Source organism: Octodon degus, unplaced genomic scaffold (assembly GCF_000260255.1).
Source record: "Octodon degus isolate 3935 unplaced genomic scaffold, OctDeg1.0 scaffold00015, whole genome shotgun sequence".
In the NCBI taxonomy this organism is placed as follows: domain Eukaryota; kingdom Metazoa; phylum Chordata; class Mammalia; order Rodentia; family Octodontidae; genus Octodon; species Octodon degus.
In genome coordinates, this window is record NW_004524591.1 from 20,061,086 (window position 1) to 20,066,876 (window position 5,791).

The following is a 5,791-nucleotide window of genomic DNA, read 5'->3' on the forward strand; positions in this document are numbered from 1 at the left end:
AAAAAAAAAAAAAAAAAAGAATGACCCTCCAAATTCTTATGTGCTCAAAGGCAGTTAGGTGGAGCATACTATGGCTGACTTGTTACGAGGTAGGACCTGGCTGGAAGAAGCAAGTTACTGGGAACATGACCTAGAAGGGCGTATCTCCCTCCTGGAATCCTCTCTTCTCCTTCAGCTTCCTGAACACCATGTTGTGAGCAGCTTCTGTCCTCCAGAATCCTCTACCATGCCCTTCTCTGCCTTGGAACTAGCAGAACATGGACTAAGAATGTGAGCCAGAATAAACCTCTTCTCCTTTCATGGTTTGAGTGTTGGGTATTCTGTTCCAGTGATGACAGAGACTTAAGAAAGATTTTGGTACAGAGTGGGGTAATTGTGGTCACTATTATCTGATGTTATGGTTTAAAAGCCTTTGGAATTGGCTCATGGGAGGAGCTTGGAAAGGTTTGGAGGTGCCAGCTGCTGAAGCTCTGGAATGTTATGCAGAAGCTTGATGGGACATTGTGGCCAGAACTCAGAAGACCAGATGCTAGTAGAAATATAAGTGGTAATGATCAAGAGGCCCTTTCAGTTATGAACAAAGACTCACTGGCAACTGGACTTGGACTTGAGATCATATGTGTTATGCTCTGGTCCTGCTGGCTTTTGTCCTTTCCCCGGTCTGATTTCAATCTGCCTATTTCTCTTGTTTGGACTGGAAATGTTTATCTTGCACATTGTATGTCGGCAGTATTTAGCCTTCATTTTTATTTGTATGTAGTGTCACAGCTAAGAGTTTGTCTTGAGTCTCAAGACCCTGGAGTAGAACCTTTCCACAACACTGGAACTATTAAGACCTTGGCAACTGTTAGAGATGGACACAATACATTTTGCACAAAGAGATCCAAATGAGTCTTTGAGGGGTGCCATGGGTGAAATGTCATAGTATATAGATCAAGAATGACTGTCAAAACTCGCATGCGCTCAAAGGTGAGGCTTTTGAGTTTTACAATGGAGTCATAGCTACATCTCAATTTTTGCAGAGATCAAAACTGGGTTTCCCTGGGGCCAAGTAACTAATCCAATGTCACAATACTCAGTGCTAAAGTCGTTCTACCCCCTAAGCACTATGTCACATACACCAACTGTACTCTTTCCCTTTGCTCCAGTCCCATCACTGCAGCTGATAACAGGCATGCTAGCGCCACGCATCTCCAAGTGCTGGAGCCCAGGTTGTGGTATCAAGATAAATGGACATGTCCTAATAGATAAGTCCCTAATAGAATGCTAGCAGTTACTTTTCTTTTCTTTCTTTTTTTTTTTGTCATGACAAGCAGCATGTATTCAGAAGACCAGAATGACAGGCACTCCAAGCATGACCCTACTATTACACATTGCCATCTTCAGTGCAGTTGCTTAGTTCACAGGTATCAGTATATATATAGTTAGTCAGGGGGAGAATCCTAACAATTAACTGCTAGCTTTGGAAACCTGCCGAAAATTCTCAGGATCATTGCCTTGCCCATCTTGTACAAATAAATATATGGCTTTTCCCCTGTTATGTTTCCTAGCTTTTTTCCTTGCTCTCTCTTCATTGTCTAATCATCAAGTTCTCGCTTTCTTTCTTTTCTTTTCTTTTCTTTTTTTTTTGAGTTTCTGCTGCTTCATATGGCATCTTCTTTTTTTTTCCATAATTTTATTGATAAACAAATAGCAATGAGACAGTTTCAAAGCAAATTGGTAGGACAGTTTCAATAATTAACACATTGCATACATTTTTCCTAGGGGTTAATTGCTGTACAAGATGCGGACTTGATATCCTATTTACAAACACCATTAGAACAAATCCCTCTATTCATTAAGAAAATGTAACTATATATCTATCCTAACCACTTTGAATACACAGATACAAAGTGGACATTCATCTGTATCCCTGTTTTTGTTAAGTTCCATCATTTAAATATTATAGGTGTGTAAACTCAGCAAAATATTCTAAAAGAGTTCAGTAGTCCATAATAGTATTGGGTCTTCCACTTCACTGGCAATGTCAGAAATTGTTGACCTGAGTCCCCTACAGTTCAACATAACACCATGGCTTTACTTCTTATACTTTGTTTTTATACTTTTCTGCTGGATGGTTAAGACCAAGGTAAAGCAGGACCTATGGAACAAGAGTTGTAGCTTTTAGGTCTGATAAGGTCAGTGAAATCCCCTCAGGATTTATCTTGAGATCCTGTACCTCTGATTGTAGAACCTTTGTCAGTGTCAGCCATGTGGATGAGTCATGGCCATTGCTTGGCCAATGTGCTCTCTGTGAAAGCCTGAGAGAAAAAAAAAAAGAGCTGCATGGGGCCAGGGAGATGGCTCAGTGGAATAAGCGCTTCCCCGGCAAGCTCAAGGGCCTGAGTTCAATCCCCGGTTTTGCAAAAAAAGAAAAAAGAAAGAAAGAAAGCCTGAGAGAATGTTTTCTCTCCATGTGACTCTCCTTAGGCACACAACATCATCGATCACTTCCTCTTTGGCCCCATAATCTCCTCGATCAGAAAATTTGGGACACTACCGAGTTGCATGACATTACAGTACATAGCAGTTACTTTTCTTAGCAAATCAGCTGGATACATACTTTTTCCTAGAGGAAATCCCACATCCTCCCCGGAGTTCCCCATGAGTGCTCTTGGAACTTCTCTCCAGCGGATAGCTTCTGGAGCAAGATCCTACTAAGACTCAGGAGTTAAATAAAATAAAGGCACAACCATAATAAGGATCAGAAAAGGAACAAAGATATTAAAAGAATGAGTTAGCCACCTTAGAGTTTGTGTCTGCCTCTTAGCATCACAAGTGAATTGTTGCTGAGAAGCAAGTTTTGTGTGTTGTACTTTACTGAAGAAGCAGAGGTTTAGAATGGGCTAATGAGAAACCATCCTCTTTGAATATAAAGCCAAGTGAAGGGACTGATTGAACATACAATGCTGGAGCATTTGGATAAATAACAAAGACGTTTTTGTAAAAAACCCCAATCGTAAATTATTTATTTGACATAAAAAGAAAGAAAATGTTTACCAAGTGGATTTGATCAACAAGACATAGTTTAAGGCAAATGTTGCCAAACTATGCATCTCATCCTATATTCCACATTTTAGAAATATAAAAAATAATTCCATAAAAACTAACATTGGCAGCTTCAGAAACAAAACTGAGCTTGGATTTTCACAGCCAGAGAGTAGGAATGCTGACATAAATTTTTCTCCTGAGCTTTACCGGGCATTTGGGGTAAATCACAATGACTCAATTGTACCCATATTTAATTTCTTGTTGATCTCTCAATTTTGCTTTTCACTTTTTTTGCAATGAAACACAAACCAGCATAAGTGCCATGCACCGACCTGCTTGCTGCTTCCCTGCTCAGCCAGGTCCCTGGGTCATTGCTTCCGTGTGTACTGGGGCTGGGGATGGCTTGCATACGCCCAGTGCTGCTCTCTTGGGTGCCACTTCTCAGCCCATAGTGTCCTTTCATCTCCCCTGTAACTGCTGTGGCAAATCACACACTCCTCCACTGACCACTTTTTCTGACAAGACGTATTTGTTAAATATAACTTTCTAATTATGGTCATCCATCACTTGGAACCAACTTAATCAATAGATCTTTTTTTAAAACATAGATTTAACTCTCCTTTTTTTGAAAAAGGAGAAAAGCAATGTGTTTTGTGTATTTTCATCTCCAACTCCAGGAATTTTTCAATTTTTGAATTTCTAGACTAACACGTACTATGGTTTAAATAGCAGGTGAAGAGTTGAAATCCCCCCCCAAAATAAATAAATAAATAAATAAATAAATAAATAAATAAATAGCAGGTGAAATGTCAAGGAAGTTTAGGCTTTCCTGAGGTGCCTATATTTTTTTAAAACATGGCATTTTGTAACTTTACAACAGCATATTGAATTTTTATATCCATGTGCCGGTCTCCTCCGTTGTCTTATGTTTTCTACTACTGCAGAATAAATTTAAACAAATTTAGCAGTTTAAAACATCCATGTACGGGCTCAGAGTTCTGACAACCAGGAGTCGTGGCACAGCACTGGGTTCTTTGCTCAAGGTCTCGTCAAGCTGAAATCATGCTATGAATCAGACCTAGTTCTGGTCTGGAGGCTTTGGGGGAAAAGCCACTTACGGTCATGTAGGTTGTTGGCAGAATTTAGTTCCTTCCATGGTGAAGTCTGTTTCCATACTGGTGGTTGGCTGGGATTTTCCTCAGCCCTAAAACTCTGCTTTCTGGTCCCTGCACAGTGGCCATCTCAATTTGCAAAGCCATCAGTGAAGAAATTCCTGGGTGATGAATTCACTTTGTGCTTGGAATTTCTCACAGAAGAGCCCAGTCTCTGAAGTGCTCGCCCAACTAGCAGAGTCTATCAAAGATAATAGACTCCACACCTGAGACCTTAAAGACATTTGCAAAGTCCCTCAGAGCAGCATGTAGATTAGTGTTTGATTGAGAATATGTGTGTACACGGAGAGACCAGGGATCTTGGGGTCATCTTGGAATCCTGCCTAATTTACAGTCTATAAATTCTTCCATGGCAAAAATTGGGCCTTATGTATCTTTGTTAGCAAGCAGATGCTCCCCTCTTATTTACAGAACTAAATTGTTTCAAACAGTTGGGAGTGAAGCCAGGAAACTGTTCCTCACAGCATGAACTTCTAGGTAAGGACAGCTCCCAAAAGGAAAAGGAGAAATAAGGCGATGGATGCTCAGGATGCCTCTGGGCTGATAACATTCCTAACCTTCTGTCTCTTCCAAGTTTCTACTTTCACTATGGGAATACAACTGGGATTTACTAAGGGAAGGCAAGAGGAATAGAACTCCTGACCTAGAAATGGGCAAAGCAGATACCTTTCCTGAACTACTTCTATTCCATCGCGTGAAAGAGTGTATTCAGCGAGATCTCAGCGAGCGTCTCTTGCTGAGCTGTCTGCCTTCTGGTAGAGACTCCTACTTGCTCACCTCAGAGATAGAGAGGGGCCGGGTTTCGGAGGAAAATAAACGCTTGTTGAATCTTGCTTCTGAATGAATGCCATTTAACACGTGTGTTGGCTGGTAGTCATTCGACCTCTAAGGCTGTGTCTAACGCATTTTCTGTGATCTAGTGACGGCTGTCTGGGTACCTGGCAGCCAGGGACCATCCATCCCGAACAGGTGCAAGGCTTGGAGCATTTGCTCCTATTTTAATTTGGACTTTCTCTTCTTTCAAACCAACAGTTGACAGTTTCAGGTGATACCACACGAATTCAACCTGAATAATATTAAAGCCAGTCATATGGGGCTCATTTTTAAGAAATGCTCAGCTTTATATAACGCAAAAAAGAAAAAAATCTTGGTTTCCAAATGACGTCTTATAAATCCATTAAGGGGAGACACGGCTTTCCATTAGTCGGGGGACAGAATTCAGGTTTTTGCAAGAACAGCTCCATTTTCCTTAGATGTTCTCAGCTCCTCCATCACTAGCTTCACACAAGATCAAAGTTACGGGGAGTTCTGTGAGCGCTCCATACATCTGAATCGAGGGCGGGAAGCAGCTTTCTGGCTCCACACAGACACTAACCCGGTGCTAGGAGAGCGCCCCACTTCCCCAGACCTGCGGAGCCTCGGAGGCCGGGCCCGCGCTGTGACGTCATCGGACTCGCGGGCCACGATGCGTGCTCAGGCTCCGCGGATTGGCCAGGATCCGTGACGTCACGACCCGGGGCGGTGCCGCGTCGGCCAGGGCCCCGGGATGCTCCGGGTTCCGGGCCAAATCCAGGGGTGAGCGAGGGACC